Source organism: Delphinapterus leucas, chromosome 11 (genome assembly GCF_059928025.1).
Source record: "Delphinapterus leucas isolate spDelLeu-1000000601 "Yukka" chromosome 11, BTC_Dleu_Yukka2, whole genome shotgun sequence".
NCBI lineage: Eukaryota > Metazoa > Chordata > Mammalia > Artiodactyla > Monodontidae > Delphinapterus > Delphinapterus leucas.
This window is the reverse complement of record NC_143139.1, coordinates 5,869,703-5,893,995: the sequence shown is the minus strand read 5'-3', so window position 1 is coordinate 5,893,995 and position 24,293 is coordinate 5,869,703.

Below are 24,293 nucleotides of genomic sequence, written 5' to 3'. Positions count from 1 at the left end.
CCTCGAGTGCCTTTCTCAGTCCAAAGAGTCCGTCTTTCATCCAAATGCCGGGCAAAGACTGAAAGGCCACCCACAGCCTTTCTCATCTCTGCTGATGGAAACTCCATCTTCCCAGTTACTCAGATCAAAAACTTTGGCCTCGTCCTTGCCTCCTCTCTTTCTTTCATGATCCACATTTGCACCATCAGCAAATACCATCAGCTCTACTTTCCAGAACCTGCTCGCTTCTTGCCATCTCTGCCACTTCTAAACCGCTGTCACCTCTGCAGGATTATGACAACAGCCTCCCAGGCCCCCTGCTTTGGTGCATTCTCCCCCTCGCAGCTGGATCAGGCATTTAAACCTGGAAACTGTCCATGCCTTTCCTCTGCTCAGAACTTCCAAGGGGCCTCCCTTCTCATTCAAAGTGAAGAACAAAGTCCTTACCGCCGGGTCTGGAACCTGCTTCCTCTCTGACTTTGTCTGTTGCACAGGGTGATATTCAGAATGTTAAATAGCACAAAAGATACCACGTGGGCACTAACTAACCTGAGCAGGTGCCCACCACAGGGCTGGAAGAAGGACCAGAAGGTGTCCTGCTCTGCCAACCCCCATAGCGGCTGGATATGGGCATTCCGAGGGGGAGGGCTTTGTTTCTAAGGTCGTGGTGGGTGGTATTTAAGAGTTTGGAGGGCTTCCCTGGTGGCGCAGTGGTTGAGAACCTGCCTGCCAATGCAGGGAACACGGGTTCGAGCCCTGGTCTGGGAGGATCCCACATGCCGCGGAGCAACTGGGCCCGTGAGCCACAACTACTGAGCCTGCGCGTCTGGAGCCTGTGCTCCGCAACAAGAGAGGCCGAGACAGTGAAAGGCCCGCGCACCGCGATGAAGAGTGGCCCCCGCTCGCCACAACTAGAGAAAGCCCTCGCACAGAAACGACGACCCAACACTGCCAAAAATAAATAAATAAATTTATTTAAAAAAAAAAAAAGGAAAGAAATCTTTAAAAAAATAAAAATAAAAAGAGTTTGGAAAAGCGGCCATTTAACCAACCAGTTTGGAAGGTTTTCAATATTTGAATGATCAGGACTCCTATATATAGGTGCACGTTGGCTGAATATCAGCTTTGCTGCTCCCATTTTCTTCTCTTGGCTGTGCTCCTGCCCTGCTGGCCTCCTTCCTGCCATGTGCCAAGCATCTGTGTGTGGGATGCTCTTCTCCACGTGTCTCTCCCCTCAGTCCTGCAGACCTCTGCTCAAATTTCATCTCCCTGGTCAGTATCGTTCTCCAGAGTTTTCTCAACAACCTGATCTGCCCTCTATCTACTTGCTTATTTTTTATTTTCTGTCTTCTGCACTGGAATGTGGATTCCTGGAGAGAAGGAGCTTTGTCTTTCTGCTGCAGCTCTAGTGCCTGCTCCATAGCAGGTACTCAATAAAATTGTTGAAGAATGAATGAACGATCACTCTGTCATTAAATAAAACTAATCATTAGTACCAACTGTCCCTCTTGCTAGGTAGGCTAAAGCTCGGAACAAGGAAGAACTTCTTGAGAATCGGAGCTACCCACAGGTGGCATGAGCAGTTTCAAAGAGATGGTGTGCTTACGGTTTTGGGAATCTGTGCGTTACGTTGGGAAATCGGGCTTCACCCATCTGGGCTTCAAGTGATGCAGCTTAAACTCTCAGGGCCTCTGTGGCCACATCTGCAAGATGGGGGAATAACCCCTGTCAAAGGGTTGCGGTGACAGGGTGTGCTAAGTCCATATCATAATGTCGCATACGTATTAGATGTATACAGTTTGTTCCTTTCCTCTTCCTTCTCCAATCCTTGCAGGGGTGTGGTGGTCCTCGGGTGGACATATCCTTGCTTCAAGGATGCGAGGGTAGGTGGGGGAATTGGAGTCAGGCAGGGGCTGGAGACGGGGGTGGGAGCAGGGGTTGGTACCATGGCTCCTGCTGGGATGGCTCCCAGGCCTGTTGAGTTGGAGGACACAGAGCCTTCTGTGATGATCTGGGAGAAGTGACAAGCACGACCCCAGTTCACGCACATGCAAAGCCCGGTCTGGTTCCCTGGCACCACAGGGCAGAGCAACCCAGCAGGTAACAGCTTGGGTCCTTGAGTCAATAACTGGGTCGTTTAGGTCTGAAATGATAGGGATCCCAAACACTACATCTTTTCTTTGAATTCAGGTGAACTGTCTCTAAACAAAGGCTTCTTATCCAGGGTTCCATGACTCCCAAGGTATGTTTGAATAGAACTCACTGAAGAACTTGGATGGGAAAAATACTTCTTTCTTTTACTAACCTCTAGCTGAATTGGAGCACATCCTTCTATTTTGAGTCCAGGCAACAATCCACATTACTGTTAGTGGTACTGGTGACTATGTCACCAACAGAATTCAGTTTCATGTCACACTCTAGTGGCTGCAGCTGCCACAAAATATCAACATACTCGTTGTTGCTTTGAAACAATGGTAGTTGTTAGAGCTGTTATTTAATGCGTTACTAAGGACATTGTTTATCGTATATGTTTTTATGGTACGCGGGCCTCTCACCGCTGTGGCCTCTCCCGTTGCGGAGCACAGGCTCCGGACGCGCAGGCTCAGCGGCCATGGCTCACGGGCCCAGCCGCTCCGCGGCATGTGGGATCCTCCCGGACCGGGGCACGAACCCGTGTCCCCCGCATCGGCAGGCGGACTCTCAACCACTGCGCCACCAGGGAAGCCCTATCATATTTTTTCATCATATCTTGGTAACTGTGTTTCAATATCTCTGGTTTCATTTGTAATCCTTTGTGTTTCATTATATTCTTTGTTTTGTAAGAGGTCTACTCTGAGAAGTGTCTATGGATTTCAAGACACTGCCAGAATGATCTATAGCTCAGAACCCTTCTCTAAATCATCTGGAAGAGACAGATGTATGTTGTGCCATGTCGTGTGTGTGGGTGTCCATGTACCACATTCACACATAGATGTGTTTGTGTTCCTGACTCAGAATCAACCTTCAGTCTAATTTCAGAACTTTGATCCTTTCCTTCTGACACAAAAACGGGTTGCCCTGACAGCAGGCCTGGAGAAGAGCTACCTGGTCTTCCCCTCACCACGATGAAGTCACCTGGAGCCATCTCCTCTTGCAGGTGATTGGCTGGGTCAATGGACCCCTTATTCCTGAGCCCCATTTCCCTGCCATCATCCATCCACCCAGGACCCCACTGGCACTGATGATCTTCCTGAGCTGTCTCCTCTTCCCCCATCTGTTATTCACAGAAGGTTTGAACTTCTTTTTAGGTCCCAAAACTTCATTCTACTAAGAAAAACAGAACACAGTACCCTTAACTGAGAATTAGTGAATTGTCAGGCCCCCATATAAAGAGGCGGGAGCTTCAGAGGAGCCCAGGAAACTGCTGACGTCAGCATCCCGGTTCTCTGCTTCCACCCCTACTGCTCCAGTGACATTGGCAAGACTCCTTGGTCTGAAACTACCGGAGGAGTCGCCTTTGCTCTTTCTTCATTTTAATGAGATAGGTTAGGTCAGTGGAGATAGGAAAGAAAGATGGCAGAGTGGGATGTTCAGAATTGACCAAGAACACCCCTAATTTGGAGCTACTGAAGGCCAAGAAGTTCCGTCCCCTGTCTCTGTCTTGAGTGGCTTGACTCTAGAGGCAGGAATGAAGAAATAAAAATACAGACGTGCAATGAGCAGATACTTTCCTTGGATGCAACAGTGAATAAGAGGATGACTCTCCTCAAACTCTGGAGAGGAAGATAAAATGTAACGAATGAAAAGAGAACAACATAAAAGAGTATATCAATGATAACCTTTTAAGTTGCAAATGACAGAAACCTAATTCAAGCTAGTTCAAGGAAAAAGTCATTTTTTGGCTTATTCATTAACTTAACAAGTGTGTTAGCGTTCCCTAGATTTCGTTGCAGTAACAACCAAAATCTCAGCGTCTTATATTTACGAAGGTTTATTTCTTACCCATGTTATATGTCCTCCAGTAGGGTAAGAAGGACCCAGACTTTATAACTGGACCAGATTGAGAGAGCAGTCTTTTCCTTGGTCTTGTGAAAGAGGAACAAAGCAATAGTGAAACCAGGGAAGTCTTCTTCAAGCTTCTGCTCAAGAGCAACATGTATCACTTGAGCTTGCATCGGTCAAATACCACGATGGTCAAAACAGTCACATGGTCAAACCTGGTATCCGTGTTCGGGGGACATATCCTCCTCCTACAGGACAGAGCCTCATGGAGGGACCTGTCAGAAAGGGGCCAGCCCCAAAGGGCAACGATATTTTAGAGAACACTATTGTCTACCACAGTGAACATGTGTCGAGCATCTATTTTGTGCCAGGCAGAGTTTTAGGTGCTGGATATACAGCAGTGAAAAAATACAAACAAGCCCCCTGCTTTCATGAAGTTAACTAACTTCTTCACGGTGGTGGGGGTTGTGAGATGATGTAAAAAGAGACCGATAAACAAATAAACAGAAGAATCAGATCATGCTAGGAATCATGAAGAAAATAAAGCAGTTTGATGAGATACAGGGCTTGGTGGGCTACTTTGGCTTGAGCTATCAGAGAAGGTGATATTTCATATCAGATCTAAATGAAAGACTTAGTCATGTGAAGATCCTTAGGTCTTTCCTAAAATTCTGGGGGGCTGGGGAGAGAGAGTTTGACCCTCTCCCTCCTAGCTCACGTAACAATTCCTGCAAAGGACTCTGAGCGGCCAGACGTGGGTCACATGCTCATCCCCAAACAAACTGGTCAGCGTAAGAATGCAGCCTTATTGGTCAGCATGGGTTGTATGTTTACCCCTCTGAGAGTCCCCCTAGATTGACAGCCCATCAAAATCACACGGAGTGGGGTGAGGAGCAAATCACAATAAAGAACGAAATTGGGGCAGGAAAAAAAAACAGGTGTCTCCTACAGGGGACTGTGACAAATGCTGGTTGGTCAGTCCCAGATACAATGACTGTGATTCCAGACAGACCTGGATGCCAGCCACTGCTCTGACAGGAATTAGTGTGGACCCTGGTCTCAGTTTCCTTACATGGAAAGTCTTGCATTAGACACTTAGTTCCTTTCCACTACACGACTGTGAGTTTGAAGTACTCCCTCCTACCCTGATTCCACTAGGATGTTTTGGTTACACGTTACAACCTTGACTTAAAAATTTTAAGCAATGAAGTCATTTATTTCTCATGGGAGAAGTCACAGCAGGGCCAGCTCTGTCGGTCAGGTACATAAACTATTATTTCATTCATACAAGTTTGAAAGCATGAAGAATTGAATGATTTACTGTGTAGGGACACATAGATATGTGAAAACAAGGAAAAGTGAAGAAATATTAGACAACGTTTTAGATTACCTTTGGGCGTTAAGGGAGCATAATGGATCAGGGTGGCTAATGTTCTACTGTTTGAGCTGGGTAGTGGCTTCATGAGTATATTTATTGATTTTGACGCCATTTTGTTTGTGTTAGAAATATCCTTTGTATATACTCCAAATATAAAAATAAAGGTATGGAAGTATATATCTCAAGCAAATATATATCAAAAATATAGCTAGGGTGTCAGTTTTTTTCAGACAAAATGGATTTTGAGGTGAACTTCAGCCAAAGGAACAAAGAGAGATTATATTCTATATCAGTAAAATGAAAAGAAAAAGATAATACAATGATCACTAACATATATGCACCTAATAATAAAGCATTGAAATATATAAGTTAAAAAACTGAGACATAACTATTGAATAGATAAATCATTTATTGTAGTTGTTAATTTTAACACATTCCTCCATGAAACTAACCAATCAAACTGACAAAAAAATTAAAAAAAGAGAAAGATATATTAGATTTGAATTATACAACTATGCAATTAATAAACCTGAGCTAATACATGTGTATTTCACACCTAATAAATACAGAATTCATATCTTTTCAAGAGCACTTGGAACATTCACAAAAGTGAGTATTAAACTTGAGTGACAAAGGAAGCCTCAATAAATTCCAAAGAACCCACATTGTACAAACTACAGTCTGACCAGAATGCTGTAAAATTAGGACTCGAAAACAAAAGTATAGTCTTTAAAAATCCTATATGCTTGGAAACTAAAAAGCACACTACCAATAACTCTGGTTAAAGAGGAAATCACAGGGAAAATTTTGAAGTACTTAAAAACAAACAAAACGAAAGTACCATATGTCAAAATACGTGGGACACAATTTCTTTGAGAGAAATTTATAGCTTTAAACACATTTGTCACAAAGCAAGAAAGAACAAAAACAAATGAGCTAAGCTTTCAACTCAAGAAGTTAGAAAAAGAGCAATTGTGTAAACCCAAAGAACTGAGAAGGAAACAGAACATTAAAATGAGGGCAGAAATCAACAAAACGATGAACTAAAAAAAGTAGAAAACTTCAACCAAACTAAAAGCTGGTTTTATGAAAAACTTATGTTTGTGAAAAGACATCAAAATTTTAAGAAAGGAGACAAGGGAATTCCCGGCAGTCCAACGCCAATTCCCTTGGCGCTTTCCCTGCCAGGCGGGGTTCGATCCCTGGTTGGGGAACTAAGATCCCGCAAGGCACACGGCACGGCCAAAAAAAAAAAAAAAAAGAGAGAAAGAAAGGAGACAAGATTCAATTTTAAAATAGAGAATGAATGAAAAAATAACTTTAGACACAACTGAGATTTTAAAGCAATGAAAGAACTACCATGAAAGATTTCAGAAAAATATTTGAAAATGTAGGTATAATGAATGAAATTCTGAAAACAGCAAAACAAGCAGAAGAAAACAATCAGAAAAATTGAATGAATCAATTGTTCTTTTAAATGTTTAAATATCTAATGCTTCCCCCCAAATTCACACATGTGCCAACAAAGCCCCAAACTCAAAAAGTTTTATAGGAGAGTGCTATTAAGCTCTGAAGCTATATATAAAATCAGTTATACATACTAGTTCAGAAAAGAGAGAGAGAGAGAGAAAACTGTTCAACTTTTTATGAGGCTGCTATAACCTTGATTACAAAGCCAGCAAATGACCATTCAAAAGACTCATTTCATTTCTGGACATACATATGACTATTCAAACAAAGAAAAAGAAGTGTTTGTTAACTGGATCCAACTGTGTATTTAAAATAATACTTCATGATCGAAGTGAATATTTTCAAGAAGGAGTAACAATATAAAAATTCTTTCAAAAAGTAATTCACTGAAATAAAGGACTAAAGCAGAATCAAATGATATGATTATCTTGATAAATGCAGAAAAGGCATAGGTAAATCTCAATGCCTTTTTGAAAAATAGTAATAATTCTCACAAAACCAGGAATAGAAGTCTTTTTATTTGGTTAAGAATAGATACCAAATTCTCACAGTGAACATTATTTCCAAGAAAGAAATTTAAGACTTATTCTGTTTAAGCTGTGGTTCAGTATAAGAAATGCTCCTTATGACCACTTCTCTTTAATGTAGTACTGGAATACTGGCAATCCAATAAGACAAGAAAAATAAACATTAGAAATAGTGATAGAAAAAGAAGAGATAAACTATATTATTGGCAAATGGTAGAATTATCCACATAGAGAAATCAGTAGAATTACCAGCCTACATATCAGAACTAACATGAATTCACCAACATTGACAGATGTAAGATCGATTTATAAAGATCAGTAGCATTACATTATTCCTGCAAACACTTTTTTATATTATATATATTTTTACATATTAGAAATATGTAAAAATAAACGACTTTATCAAAATTGCAGCAAAAACTAGAATTAGCTTTAAGTAAAGATTCATAAGATCTTTATGTAGATAAGTTAAAAACTCAAATAATAAGAAAGCATTGAAATAAATGAAGAAATGTATTTTATTCATGAATGATCAACCTAACTTTGTAAATATGTCAATTCTCTCTAAAATAATCTATAAATTTACTGCAATCCCAGTTTAAATGTCATAAGGATTTTTTTGAGGAACATAAGCTTATTCCAAATGTGTATCAAATAAGATAGACCCACAAATAGCTAATTAAATTTTGTGTAAGAAAAATAACTCAGGAGAGTCATTTTACTCAATAGGAAAATATGAAAATACTACAAACACACAGTAATGTAATAATAAAAGAAATATAGTTTTGGTTCAGAGATAGGCAAAGGGACCAACACAATAGAGTTCAATTCTAAAAAAGCCTGATCACATTCATATTGTATATTCTTTTCCTAAATATATAGGTATGAATCACCATAAAATCTTAAAGAAAACAATAACATTGGAGAAAAATAAAATTGTATGCCTATCTCACCAAGAGTAAATGTGAACTTTTGAAAGATTAATGATATATATTTGAAAAGTAAAATTACAACATCGTAAAAGAAATATATGTTTATTCTTTTATTTTTTTAATTAATTTTATTGGCGTATAGATGTAGAGTTGCTTTACAATGTTGTTATAATATATTTATAGTTTTGGGGTGGGGAAGGATATATCAAATAACACTTCCAAAGCACAAACTACAAGGAAATAAGAAAAGGCAAATTTGACTTTGTCAGAATTTTGTTTAATCAAAGGCATCACTGTCAAAGATAACAAACCAGTAACAGACTGGGAGAAGATATATGAAACAATAAAAAAATAAACATGAGATTAGTATCTAGGTTGTTCAAAAAACACAAATCAGCAACAAAAACACGGGTGCCCAATGGAATAATGGGAAAAAGATATGAATAAGCAATCCACAATGGGGAAAACCCAAATGGCCAACGAGTATATGAAGAGATGTTAAGCCTCCGTAGAAGTGGTAGTACTGGTAGCCACAGCAGCAAGTAATACTATTACTAGTAGTAATAGTAGTAGAAGTAACTACTAAACAAATATGCACCACACCTCATTAGTTTATTTACTCCTCATGATAACCCCATGAGGTAATTATATTATTTCTCCCATTTTATAAATGCAAAAACAGGCACAGAGAAGTGTCTTACCCAAGGTCACATAGCTAGTAAGTGTTGGAGTGAAGATCTGAACCCACAATCTTAACTACCACAAAACCCAATGACAATTTGCTTTCATCAGATTGTCAAGGATGCTGGTGAGGACCAGGGAACAGAAAGCTTTGACACTTCATGCACTGCTGGCAGGAGGGTAGACCGGGGCAGAGGCTCTGCAGAGAAATATGGGAATAGTGAGCACAAAGTATGCTTTTACCTAATGACTCAAGCCCTGGTCACAGGAGGACGTGAACAGAGTTGGATGGAGTCCAGGTCTACATCCCCAGGGGCCTGGACCAGTGAAAAAGGTGGGGCACCATGGAACACAATGCCGTGGTAGTCAGAACCAAGACTTGAAAGGACATACAGCATCCCGGGCAGATCTTTTTTTTTTTTTTTGGTGGTATGCGGGCCTCTCACTGTTGTGGCCTCTCCCGTTGCGGAGCACAGGCTCCGGTCGCGCAGGCTCAGCGGCCATGGCTCACGGGCCCAGCCGCTCCACGGCATGTGGGATCTTCCCGGACCAGGGCACGAACCCATGTCCCCTGCATCAGCAGGCGGACTGCAACCACTGCGCCACCAGGGAAGCCCAAGTGTGGCATTTTTTGACGTCCTCTTAATTTTTTAAAAAATTTATTTATTTTATTTATTTATTTTTGGCTGCATTGGGTCTTCGTTGCTGTGCAAGGGGTTTCTCTAGTTGCGGCGAGCAGGGGCTACCCTTTGCTGTGGTGCTTCTCATTGCGGTGGCTTCTTTTATTGCAGAGCACGGGCTCTAGAGCGCAGGCTCAGTAGTTGTGGCGCACGGGCTTAGTTGCTCCACGGCATGAGGGATCTTCCCCGACCAGGGCGCGATCCCGTGTCCCCTGCATTGGCAGGCAGATTCTTAACCACTGTGCCACCAGGGAAGCCCAGATATTGGTGTTTTTTGGTTTTTTTTTTTTTTTGCGGTACGCAGGCCTCTCACTGTTGTGGCCTCTCCCTGTTGCGGAGCACAGGCTCCGGACGCGCAGGCTCAGCAGCCATGGCTTATGGGCCCAGCCACTCCGCGGCATGTGGGATCTTCCCGGACTGGGGCATGAACCCATGTCCCCTGCATCGGCAGGCGGACTCTCAACCACTGCGCCACCAGGGAAGCCCCAGATATTGGTTTTTAAGAGACCAATGCTAGCTGGTTTTTAAGAGACCCTGAAAAATAAAATTACATCATGTAGGCACTTGCATGTGTGCCTTGATGTATACTTACAGGAGGGAGGTTGTATTTTTAAGAAATAATTAGGCAGTGCAGAATTAGGAAGGGCAGGCCATGGGCAAGGGTGCTCCAGGGTGCAAAATAAGGGAGGGCTGGGATGCCATGGGGGAAGACGCAGGGAATTTCATCAGCCAGCTACTGCTGCATAACAAGCAACCCAGAAACAACCACTTAGCATCCCTCACAAGTTTGTGGGGCGATGCACTGTTCTGCTGGTCTGATCCAGGCTTGGCTGATCTTGGCTGAGCTGTTGGTTCACTTGTGTCTCTGGTGCTTGGCTGGCTGTTGGCTGATCTAGAATGGCCTTGGCTGGTCCACTCCCACTGTGCCATGTGTCCCATCCTCCAACAGGCTAGCCTAGGGCTACCTTCATGTCAGTGACAGGGACCTAAGAAGGAGAAAGGATTGTGCAAGGCCTTTTGTAAACCCGGGCTCCAGATTCACACATTGAGACTTCGAGAGCATCCTTTTGACCAAAGGCACCACCAAGCCAGTCCAAATTTAAGGAGTAGGAGGCTAGGCTCCACCTCTTGAAATAGGTGTGTGAATTTACAGTACATTGCAAAGGACTTGGATACAGGATTGGGTGAACTGGGGCTGTTTTTGCAGTCAATCTACCTTGGGCGGTAACTCTGTTTTTCCTCACTTGTCAAACAGGGTCCTCATGATATGTCGTAGCAACAGGGGATGGACTAGCCCCAGGGGACAAGCAGGGGCCTGGACACCAGGAAGAAGGTCCTCTGCTTCCTGTAATTCCTGAGGATGCTGCGTCCTGGGGCTTCTCCTCCCTTTGTGGATGTTCCCTCGGCGTGGGCATCAGAAACTCACAGCCCTCTGGATAGACCCTCGACACCAGCCAGCAGCGTCTCCTCGCTTTACAGAAAACTGAGGCCCAGAGAAGGGAAGTGAGTTGATCAAGGTCACACAGCTACTGTTCCCTGCAGGAGAATCTAGAGATTTTTGGAGGGATGGGAAGTCTCTTCTTTTTGACTTTTAAAATGTAAAATGACATCCCCTTCCAAAGTGAGGAAGGAAGTCAAACTTACTATGTTGTAGGAAAACATTTTAGAAATGAGACACAGATTTCAGTACTGCATAGGGTACGGATGTGATTTACAAAAAGAGAGAAAACTAAGGTCGTGGATGTTGGGAGCCCATCCCCGTGTCCCCGAGCTGCCTGCCTGGCAGGAACCGTAATGGCATCTGATCTCAAAGTACTTATTTTTCAGCAGGTTATACTTGAAGGAAAAAAATGCCATGATTTTTCTTTCCTGATTCAGGTCCCTTCCTTAAGGCCCCACTCCACTCCACCATGTTACATTTTCTCCATCTCTTCCTCAAAGAAAATACACACCCCAGGTTTTCAACACCATTCATTTGTTCAACATAATAAAACGTATTTATTGAACGCCTGCGATGTGCTGGACAGTCTTCAAGGTGCTGGTAATAATGCGGCCAAAAGAGCAGACACAGTCCCTGTTCCCAAAGTGCCTGCATTGTCACCGGCAGAAAGATATCGGAAGGGGGAACAGCGGGACGGTGGCAGTGACACTGGGTGGTCAGGGAAGCCCCCTGGGGGAGGTGACCTTGAAAGTTGCAATCTGAAAGACAAGAAGGAGATGGCTCCGTGGAAATCCGAGGAGACAGATTCCAGGTGGACAGACCAGCCAGCGTGAGCCTCCCTAACAAACCCAGGAGGGGAAGATTCCATCCGCATCTCAGCCTAACCTGTCACCTCTAACACGGAGCAGGTTTTGCTCTCCAAACAAAGAGGTGTTTTGTTTTTTTTTTAACTTTGCCCTATATGAAAACACACCGTCAGAGCTGGCTTCGAAACCATTTGCTAGGCTGATGGGGATTAAACAGAAGGTCCCGGTGTCCTGATGGCCGTGAGTGGAGCCAGCGCCCTGGTGTGTGGGGCAAGAAAGAGTTGGGACCTGGGACCGCATCTAATTTCCCCTCCACCCCAGTAACAAGATCTCAGCTACTTGACAAGCGATCCCTCTCCCCGCCCCATCATCCCTGCCCCATGGAATTCTTGGGCAGAACAGCTGCGCTGGGGTCTCAGTTTTCAATGAAACCATAAAATACTCCTGCGGGTCCTTATGAGGATGGCATTTATGACTGGGGTGGGCCAGCTTCCCTGCTCAGACACCCCCTCCCCAATTCCCAGGCTCACCAGATGCCCACATGTCCCCCAGCCTGCTCTTAAACCTCTGGGAATGGCAGCATGGGTGCCTCAGAAAGTCCGAGCCCAGAGCACGCTGGCGGAGGAAAATGACAGGCAGATCCAGGGAACAGGAGGAACTTTGCCAAGAAGCACAAGAAGCCATCCAGCAGGGCACCCGCTTTTGTCCTGCACCTCAACTAGAACGCCCACCACCTACCCCAGGCACACAGCTGCCTCGGGGAGGATGCTCTCTGGCTTGAGGACAGGAAAGCCCTCACTGGCTCTGAGAGGGGGAGCGGGTGTGACCCACATTACTCTCACCCTCCCTGCCCCTGCCCTGGGCTCTTCTTTTAACGGAGCCTTCAACCTTGGCCAGGGCTGATTTACCAGGAAGCTAAGAAGCTTCAAATCCCCTCACTTGCTCCAGCCCTTTCCAAAGGTTGAGAGGGGCCTTAGCAAATGATTGACGTGTTACATGGTTTCAAAAACCTTGTAAAAGTAAGATGAAAATTATTCTGATATTAAGAAACAAAGAGTAACAAAAAATTTCAGATTACACTAAAGTATTAATTCATTAAGAGGAAGAAATAAATTTCCAATAGAAATGATACGTTTCCTATAGAAGTGATGAGAAGGCTCTTAGATTGTTATATAATCCAATTAAAGGAAAGGAATTAATTATATGTTCATATTGGAAAAAGGATTTTCCTTCTTTTGCTGATTCAACATAAACTGCTATCACTGATAAAGATAACATAATCTTACAGTAGGAACAACGATGGCAGACTGGTTAATGAGCATTTAAGATTAATCACCACCTTAAAAAAATAAAAAGAGACATCCTGACATTTTTCAGCTGCTATGTGGAAGAACCTTAAGAGAGGTTTTCCAAAATTTGGTAACAATTCTGAAAATGTACTGTTATTACCAAGGATACAACCTGAAAAGAACTTCCCTGAAATATTAATATTAAAAAACAAATTTTGATCAGTCATGTTACAGGAGAAGCTCAATTCTCTTTCTCTCTCTCTATAGAAAATAATATTATAAAACTATTGTCAGATATGAAGAATATGCAGACAAAAAATTGGGGAAATAAAGTATTATAGACGTATTGCCAGGCAGTTAATGAAACTCTTAGTATTTGGTTTTCTATATTTTCTGATATTTACTTGTACCTGTAAGATTTTAACATTTATAATTTCTCTGATTTATTTTTCTTCTTTAAGTACCTGTATTCATTTGCTAGGGCTGCCATAACAAAGGGCTTGATTTGGGGGCTTAATTTAGGGAATGTATTGTTTTACAATCCTGGAGGCTAGAAGTCCAAGATCAACGTGTCGGCTGGGTTGGTTTCTTCTAAGAGCCATGAGGGAAGGATGAGGCCTTTCTCCTTGGCTTGTAGATGGCTGCTTTCCCCCCATGTCTTTAAATGGTTCATTCCCTCTCTCTCTCTCTCTTTCTCTCTCTCTCTCCTAACTTCCTCTTCTATAAGGGTACCAGTCAGATTGGATTAGGGCCCACCCTAATAACCTCATTTTAACTAAATCACTTCTTTAAAGACCCTATGTCCAAATACATTCTCATCCTGAAGTACAGGGGGTTAGGACTTCAACACTTGAAATAGAGGAGGGGGCACAGTTCAGTCCAGAAGAGTAATCCCATCTTGTGTTATTTATTCAGGGGAATCCACATATTTTTATAAAGTTTTAAGCACCAGAAAAATCTGGATCCAGACACATGCGTGTCTCTTTTGTTCTTAGAATCACCTCTTCTGAAGTTCATAACCTCCTGCATATGAGAAGTCTTTGCAATTCAACAGACATTGTTGAGGACCTACTGTGTGCCGAACACTGCTCACACTGTGACCTCAGCAAGGATGGCCACGCCCTGCTTCCCCAATGCCCAGGTGTGCTGAGTGCAGGAGCAGGGTCAGCTTCACAGGAGCGGGCCGTGGGCCGTGACACCAGGCCCTGCATGCAGGAGGGCTCTGCACTTGGGGTTTAAGGTTTGCTGTCACCGTCTTGAAATTCTTAATTATTTGCCTTTTGCATGGGTCCCTGCAAATTCTGCAGCCAATCCTGGGGCAGGAAACTTATGCAGCTTCTGGTTACAGCCAGGTTAGCTCTAGAAGGCTGGTTAGGGTTTTCCCTTGCAAAAAAGTAGGAGATGAGCACCCTAGGAAGGAGAATCAGCGTGTGCCAAGACGTGGGCAAGAGCCAGGGAGCACTGCGTGTGTAATCTAGAATCCTCCCTCCTCGTGAGTCCGAGGAAACGAGCTGTGTGTGGAGAGCGTTCTGGTTTGAGTGCCTGCGTTCACTCTCCCCAGTGTTCAGCATCTTCATCTCCAAAGGGGGAAATTCACAAATCCAAGGGTCCAGACGTCACACACAAGCCTCCTCTTCTTTTCTGGCATCACTTTCGAGCCACAGCAGGGAGACATCCTGTGCGTGACGAAGGTTGTGGTCAGGGAAGGATCCAGAAGGGCAGGGGAGCAGAAGTGCCACGCCAGGGCGTGGAGGGGAACAGGTCTGAGAAATAGGAACTCAATCAGTGGGGCCGTTCTCAGCGTTCCTGAGAGAGGGACATGGCCAGAAAAGGGGTTGGGCGACACTGTCCATGATCCCAAGTACCCAGCCAGAGGGCTTGGGACTCTGAACGGTGGGGGCTCCCGGAAGCATCGGATGAAGGCGGTATCTGATGAAAATTCGTGTCTGGGAGAAATCCCACACAGCTCCTTTCAAGGCTGGATCACAGAGAGGAAAGCCAGCTCCGCTGAGGGCTCCTTAGGGTGGGGTGAGACGCTGCCTCGTCTGCCTCTCAGCACAGGACACACCATGCAGTGGAATCCACGGGGCAGCCAGGAGCCTCATGCTCCCAAGGCCACCGGAGCTGAGCTCTGTCTTCTTCCCCCTGCCCTCCGGAGGAACTGCAGCCCGGCTGCCCTGGGGTGAGAAGGGAAGCCGAGGTTGCCAGCCCGGAACAGGGCCTGTGGGTTCCAGAGGCTGAGAGAGGTTGCACAGCCCACCCCAAGGAGGCTGACTCCACTGTGCTGACAGTCACACTGACACACACGAAGCAGGGTTATGTCAAAAGTTCAGGAGGAAGGATGACAGGATGAGGGGGAGAGGAAGCAATGCGGACAGCGCAGCTACCCCGGGACTGAGACCCAGCATCGGACTTCCAGCTGCAGGAAACCAGGAAGGGTAGTGACTAGAACTGGCCCTCCCACCTGGCCAAGGGGACCAGGGAGTGGGCAGAGTGATGCTGAGTGATGGGTCAAGCCCAGATGAGGGATGGAGTGGCCCCACTGCATCCTGAGTCTCTCATCTTCCTTCTCCAAACCTGCCAGGATGCCCCCACCCCACGTCTTCCCCTTCACTGTGACTCCAAGCAAGTCCATCCTCCAGAGAGGATGTAACAGAGCATCCTCGGATCTGCAGTGGGACCACCGCAGGGCTGTTCCCACTCCAGGCAGGCCTGGGTCTGCACAGATGCAGCGGGGCAGCCAGTGCCGGTGGTCCAGGGCAGCAGGGCACCAAAGCGTGGAGAGACGAAGCTTGGAGTCCTTGCTGACAGATGAGGCACATCTGTTGAAGGCCCTTCTCCTGATTTAACTCCCACAGGACACAGGTACTCCTCTTCTGTAGGACTAGGTCCAAGCTGCCATGGCTTGGCCCTTGATGTCCTTAATCTTTATATCCCAACAACACAAACCTATCAGTTGGCTTGAGGCAAAGAGCCCTTTATCTGTGCCCTAATGACAAGCTGTCACGGAAGCTGTTGGAACTCTGATCACATTGCATCACGGCTGTATGTGTCCATCTCTCCAGGAGGCTGCGCTGCATCTGTATCCCCAGGCGGGGGTCCAACATGGAGCTGGTGCTGGGGAGGAGGGAAGGGACATGGCCCATCTGAGGGTGCGCAGTGGGACCGGGGCTCCAGGGTTCATACCCGCAGCTCCTGACGGGCATGCTGGGCTCTGCTTTTCTGCCTCCGTCTGTCTCGCCTCTGGCTAAACTGAAAGCACCAGGCTGGGGTAGTTCCTCGCCAGCAGCTGGAGCACGGGCAGAGAAAGGGGGATGCAGCAAAGGAAGCCCTGGGACATCAGGACTCCTCCGCTTCACGACCTCCTTACCCATCCCATTGGACGGCGCTTTCAAGAGCCTAGGGTTTTTTTTTTTTTTTTTCTTGCGGTACGCGGGCCTCTCACTGTTGTGGCCTCTCCCGTTGCGGAGCACAGGCTCCAGACGCGCAGGCTCAGAGGCCATGGCTCACGGGCCCAGCCGCTCCGCGGCATGTGGGATCTTCCCGGACCGGGGCACGAACTCGCATCCCCTGCATCGGCAGGCGGACTCTCAACCACTGTGCCACCAGGGAAGCCCCCTAGGGTATTTTTATAAGGCTTTAGTAAGCTTCCAGATTCGGTCTGCACTTAAAAATCAAAAGTGCTAGAAGATTGACTTAGAACGCAGCGTGAGGGATTTGGGCAAGAAAAAGAGACTTTTCCCTCAAATGGGGGTGGTGATGAGCAGCCAGGCATGTGCGTCTGTGTGTTGGGGCCAGCTGGCTGGGTCCCATCTCTCCGGGGGTTGGGACGGGGGAACCAGTGTCAGGGGAGCTTCCAGGATGCCACGTGGGCCGCCAAGTGATTTTCGTGTGTGTTTGCCTTCCATCCTGACGACACCCAGTGAGGTGGGCAGAGCAGGTGTCGGGCTCAAAGGTTTTATGAAAATACCCAACAACTGCTGTGCTGGTTACTAATAACTGCGGCCCCAAGCCCCCGAGGGATCTCCCACTACCCATTCCGTTCCCTGGGGGTCTGCAGGAACTCTCTATTCTCAGACTGTCAAAGAAGGCCCAGCGGATGCCCCCACGACCCTGCTCTAGCCGATCGCTCTCCACTGGCCCACGCTGCCTGTTCCAGCTACAATTTTCACTATCACCCTGAGAGGTAGTTCCTGTCATCAGCATCATTTTACAGGAAACCGGAGACTGAATGAAATCAGGAAACTTGCCCACATGATGACGGGTCACGTGATTATGAAGGAAGGTGGAGTAAAGGAGGATGCTCTCGACCGGATGACAGAAGATCTGGTTCTCATCCCCATTCTGCCCTACGTATTAGCTGTGTGTCGTTGGCGGGCTTGCCTAGCCTCTCTGAATCTAGCTGGTTTTAGTAGGTTGTGGTGGGAAGCGGTTCTAATGGCCTTTTTGGAGCTTCTCAGAGACCACTCTGCTTGCCTCTCCTTCCATACTATTTCAAAGCTGGCCCCCCTTCCACATCTGTAAGGTAGGCTGGGTCTGCTCCCACGACACTCTGTAACTGACTAAGAATGTTTTTAGACCCACTTTTCAGGAAGCAAAACTGAGGGTTGTGGAGTACAAATGACTCAACTACAGTCCTAAGAAAAATCACTGTGGTGGGATCTCAGGGGTAGTTTTCTTGAAGCACGTCTTAGATGAAAAGAAAGTTCTCTTAGAGTATCAGAACCAGAAACCTAGCCTTGGGGTGGGCAAACCTCCCCACCTACCCTGGTTGGGGAGCTGCCAGCAGGAGCCAGAGGCACAGGAATTCAGGGGGAGTGGCCCTGACCATGCTTCCCCCCTTGCCCCCACCTTTTAGCATCTGGAGGGCACCAGGGCAGCAGGAGGGAGGGACCAGTCTTGTTTCTCTGGAATGAAACAGGTTTGACAGGGAGAAAAGTCCCTCTGAGGGTGGGGAGGCTGGTGAAGCAACACTGCAACATGCTGGTCCCTTAGGGGAGAAGGGGGGACTGAGGTCCTGAGAGAAAGCTTCACCCTGAGAAACACAGGGATGGGTCATGGACTGGGCCCTGTTTGTGCTTCTACTGCCAAAGCTTGACTTATGATTTTTTGTTAAAGATCCTTTGCTTTAATGAGGCCCGTTCATTGCTCAGGGTATACGAACATGTGTTTGACTTCCCTTAGGCATACTGACGTTTCACATCTTGAATTTCACAGCAGCAAGCATTTTAATCCTGAAAATATATAGTGTCTCACCCCCTCCCCCATCGCCCTGCCCCCAACTGCCTGTCTACCCCACGTTCCTTCTCTATCCTTTTCACTGTTTTCCATCAATGTCTGCTGAGTGGTTAGCATTCCCTGAAATTATTTTATATGCAGATTTGCTTATTTCTTTCTAATTTTTTTCTGTTACACCCTCTAGACAAGAAGCTCCATTAAGGTGCGAGCCTCACCTGCTGGGTTGTCACTATACTGATCAATGTCTAGGAGGAGAGTGGGCACTTAGCAGGTCTCTATCGACATTGGTTGAATGAACGTGAGCTTGAATGGATGACAAATGCTCAACCAGTACATGGTGTTCTTTATCTAAGAGGCGTAAACACAGCCCTGACTCCTGGCCTTGTGTTTTGTTTCCCTTTACTCATGTGTAAAAGCTGTTTTCTTCCAAGTCGAGTCCTCCCCCCAACAATTCATCAATGTAATAATGGTGTCTCGAATGTTTGCACTGAAAAGGACATTACGATTCTAGATTGTTGAGCTTCCTGTCTCCCAGAAATACTCATCCACCTCGTCATACCCATCCACGTAACTAAAGAGCCATGCAACCTTCCATCCTGACCCATTCTCCCTGAGGTTGACCCAAATCCTTCCTGTTGTAGCTCCAGTTTATCAAGGGGATTCATTCATCTGTTTGTATAACAGATACTGACTGCCTACTGAGAGCTTAGCACCCAGCATCCGGGATATGATTCTGACAAAACCACCATGATAGCTCCCTAGGGATGTCAAAGCCAAATGGGGTGACATATCAAACAAGGACTTACGCCAATACCCAGACACCTGTCATTTCAGTCGTGTTATGTGATATAAATGTTGTGCGCCAGGACGACATAAAAGGATGGGGAAGGCTAGACTCTAATGAACTCAGGAAGAGATGTCAGGAAAGGACCCCCACGGAAAAGGGATGGATGAACTGAGGTCTGGATTTATAAACTGAGGACTTTGTAAACTGAGCAGGGGGCAGCCAGACAAAGGGAGCGGGGGACAGAGGACCAGCACCCAGGCATGTCTGGAAGCCCCGGAGCAGAGTGGGGCTTGGCTCCTTCCAGGATTCTCCTAAGAGAGAAGGATCTTTTCTCCTCCTGATTGACCAATAAGTTTTCAAGGAGCCTGCCAACAACTGGCAAAGGTCCTAGCCCGGAAAATAGAACCCCACTGGGTCCTTTTGGGCCAGAATCTTCAGAGTTTGGCTTCCCAACATCTGATTTTTCCTTTAAAATGTAACCTGACATGTCTCCAACAGCCGCATCCTAGAGCTGACCACTGAGCCACACTGCCACGGAGTGATGCTGGCGATGCGTATTATCTCAGTCTTCCGTGTCATCTCCAGTGGAGGTCTGACCACAAATCCCTAGAGGAGTCCGGATTCCACAACACGATTTGCTTCCACTAAGCTTAGGCTAGACCCATTTGTAAATGGAGAGGGCTCACCTGTGCTGGATTATTTCGAGATGAGTAAGAGATGTTCTTTGATAATTTCAAGCATGCTTCTGTCTTGACAATGAGTTGCCTTTTGGATATCTCTACTTTACTATCCCATGGGTACCTCAAACTCCTTACCTATCATTCCTGTCCTCAAACCCACTCATCTTGCAGTCTTCCTGACTTTGATCTAGAATCATCACGCCTCCAGAACACAGTGGCCATCCTCCTTCTGTCTTCCCCTCTCATCTTCCATGTCCAACTGGTTACCAAATCCGATTGATGCCATCTGAAAAGCGCTCCTCTCATCCCGAGTTTCTCTCTGCTCCCTCTGCCTTATCCTAGTCTGGATCCTCCCTTATATATATATATATATATATATATATATATATTTTTTTTTTTTTTTTCTTCTGTACGCGGGCCTCTCACTGTTGTGGTCTCTCCCGTTGCAGAGCACAGGCTCCGGACGCACAGGCTCAGCGGCCATGACTCACAGGCCCAGCCGCTCCGCAGCATGTGGGATCTTCCCGGACCGGGGCACGAACCCGTGTCCCCTGCATCGGCAGGCGGACTCCCAACCACTGCGTCACCAGGGAAGCCCCCTCCCTTTTATAATTTATTGCTGATCTTCCAGCTCTCACTCCATCAATTTGCCTCCAGTCCATCCATCAGTTATTCTACCACCAAAATCATCTTAAAAAATCAAGGAAAAAACCCTTGTTGATTCCTCATTACTTAATAAACTAGTGATTCTCAAAGTGCACAAAAGCATCTCCTGGAAACTTGTTAGAAATGCAAAATCTCAGGCCCCACCCAAACCTAATCAGTCAGAGGCTCAGGTGATGGACCCTTCAGGTGATTCTGATGCTAAAGTCGAGGGTCCTCAAGCAATCAAATCCGAACTTTATAGCCTTTCACACATGGCCTTGAATTATTTGGTCCTAGCTTCTCTCTCCAGCTTCCTACCGTCATAAAATTCTCCTTACCCCAAACCTTTTACTTTTCTCTGCGTGTGTTAGACCCCTTCACCACCCTGCACTTTTGAAGGCTGTTCCTCCATCTGGAATATTTTTCCCCTCAATCTTCCCTGTCAAACTCCTACTCATCCCTAAGAGCCAACTCAGAGTTGCCTCCTCAGGGAAGCCTTCCGTGACTGTTCCCAGCCACATTTAGTTGCTCATTTTGTGGGTTCCTGGAACCCTTTTGCTGACAATCTGGTTATATCTGTTTTATCTGTAGATTTGGCTTCACCATAGGGAGTGGATTTCTATCAGATAATTAGAGCTGTTATAAAATAGCACCAACTCCTTGTGAGCAGGTGCTTATGGAGAGGACGTGAACGTTATCAAGGGTACTCTCAGCGGTATACCCGAAGGTCGCATCTTTTCTACTCACTGTTCTTCCAGGAGGGATGACATCTCTCGTGCTGAGTCCATACAGTTGAGCTGGGTGCCAGACACCTAATCGGCATTCAACGGATTAAAGAATGTATTGAATGGATAAAAGATGGATCTCTGATTGTAAGGGAGGATGAAAAGTTCTGTCCAAATTTGAAGTTCCTGTCTTCTATCCTTTTGCAAAAGCCCCCAAAGGATATTATAGCCATGTTGATCTTTATGTTTCAGGGCAAAGCTACAACCACCAATCCAGCTAGTACAGCAGTTGATAAGTTACTGGGTGGGGGATGGGTTTGGGGGGTTTGGGTGGGAGACCCGCTCCTCTTTCCCACCTACTGAAAGTCCCTGCTGCAGGGAGCCTCCGTGCTGGTGAGTCTGGCATCTCCCCTAGGTAGATCGATTGCTGTGAGTCCCTGCTGTGTTGACCCTTTAATTGTTCCTTGTGCCACATGCCTGCCACCCTCCTCACTCCCCCACCTCACTGAAATTCAGATCAAGGTCCCCTGAGGCACTCAGCATTCTCCCCATTGCTGTCTTCCTCAAAGAGTGCAGAGCATGTGCTTCCAGACCACCCAGACCTCCTGGGCTCCCATCTGGACACGTCCCCTTACCAGCTGTACCACCTTGGGTAAGTTACTTAACTTTCCTTGACCAATGTCCTCAACGGCACAAGAGTTAGAACTACTGGGGTGTGCACGGAGCCTTCCAGGGAAGAAGCAGCCAGGACATGATAACCATTACTATGATTATTTATTCTTCAGTCTGACCTTACCTTTCCACCCCTAACCCCAGCACCAGCTTCCAGCACTTTCCTCCCCAATCAGAAGGCCCACACCTTCAGCCCCTTCTGTTTTGGCTGCTGGAATCTGCCTGATGCCTTTTCTGCCTGTAAATCTTCAACCCCGACCAGCCTGTTTTCCAGCCCCAAGAGTGTTTGTGTTCCATATGCTCCCCAGCTGGCTACCAGCTCAGTCTCCTAAACGTTAAACTCGTGTTCTAGAACATTCTTCTCAAGCATGACCTTTCCTTAAAAAAAGGCAATACATCAATGGCTGGGAAATCAAAGCAGCCACACACACACACACACACACACACACACACACACACATACACACACACGCACGACTACGTGCAAACACGCTCATGGGCACCCACCCACGTCCCTACAACTCCATGTGAAAAGCCATCTAACTCATTAAGCTCTGCTTCACCATTTCCCAGTAAACTTTTCTGTTTTCTTGCCACAGAGGTTTCTGTCACAGCACACGCAATGTCATTACGGACCCCTGCACCAATTCAACTCAGCCAAACTCTGCAGCGCTAGCCCGCCTCTAGAAAATTCTCTCGATATGCTTGGGCCTTCGCCTCTCCACCTCATGGGCCTTCCCCACCCCTGGCCCCCACCCCAGCCCATCTCTGCTCATTTTGTCGGCCTTTCGTACCAAATACAGGTCCAGGATGGAAGGAAACAAACCCGTGGTCCTTCAGAGGGCCTGCGTCCTCGCCATGGTTCAGCTCATCCGAGCCGGGCCACCCTCCATCTGGAACCAAACAAAAGCCCCAGGCGTCCCCGTCAACCCAGAGGCGCTTGCCTTTCAGCCTGTGGTGAAACATGTGTGCCTCGTGAGCAGCCCACTGGCCTGCTGTAACTTGAGAAGCGAGTGCAAGGAGTTTGGGAGGTCTCCTTAGATCTGGTGCTGGGAACCTGGAGGACGAGAGTTAGGCTGGAGAAGAAGGTTCCAGGTCAGAGAATCAGTCCTCAGGGGCTGCGGCTCTTCCTGTTTGTGGTAAAAGGCTGCCCTCACGGGGCAGCCGGCATGGCTTTGCACGGCCGGGGCCATCTGAGTTTGAAGCCTGGGGGATGCGTCTTCCTGGCGAAGTCAGACCAATCTCCAGGTAGCTGGGAGGTGACGACATGAATTTCATCCCTGCACACATGTTCGGAGGTGATAACATACACGCATATGGTTTCTCCAAGCCCTGATGGAGGATTTCCACGCCGACTAAATGAACTAAATAAAAAGCAGACGTACACACACAGACATGCTCATGCATGGATGGGGGAGGGGAAAACAACCAAGATCTTGAAAAATGCCAAACCCTAAACACCAACCTGGAGAAAGCGTTGCTGGACGTGAGAGACAGACAGACAGAAAGACCTATAATACAAGAACGAAGCTGTCCCATAAATTTGCAAGAAGGAGCAAACCCCGTAGCCACCCATACACATACTCTTCAGAAAATCACGTGCGTTGCCAGTAGTTCTGCTGAGAAGGGTTCAAGAGATCTGTGGAAGGGAACTGGGTGAACTGGGGACTGCCTCCCACGGGGTAGGTGATTAAGACTCTTTAATTAGGATCAATCCTCCACCGTGAAGTTGGGAAATTCCTACCGGAATTCCAGAGTGAAGGCTCCTGAAAATTTCCCCGAACCTAACCACCAGAGGTAACCCTAAAGGGGCTTCTGATGGGCCAGGAACTGGATATTTTCATTACATTGCAAAATGATCTTATGCAGTAGGCACTATCCTCATTTTATAGACAAGGAAACAAAGGCTCAGAGAGGTGAAGTAACTTGGTCAAGTTCACACAGCCTGTAGAGGGGAGTGTCCTTATGAAAGGGCAGAGAGAAGCCCGCACCAGTGGCCAACAGAGCTTCTGAACATGGCATCCATCCAGGAAGAGAGGACTGGTAGCCTGGACACTGCCCCTCTCTGCAGTAGGAGCTCGGGATGCTGAAATGCCCACTTTGGGACAGGTGACTTAGCTAAGGTCACACCGCCACTGGCAACAAAGTCGGGCCAGAACCTGCCTTCCCTCCAGCCAGGCTCCTTACCCGGCAACACACCTCTCTGTTTAGCGAAGCTCCAGCAAGAAACCAGGCAACAAGGGAAGGTGACAGAGAGCAAGTACATCTCCAGGAGCCAGACACCTGCCCTCCAAGGCCCTCCTGTCCCAGAGATAAGTTGAACTGCCAATCATCTCAATGGCAAACGTGTGCATCAGATGCAAAAGGCCTCCTGCGGACCTT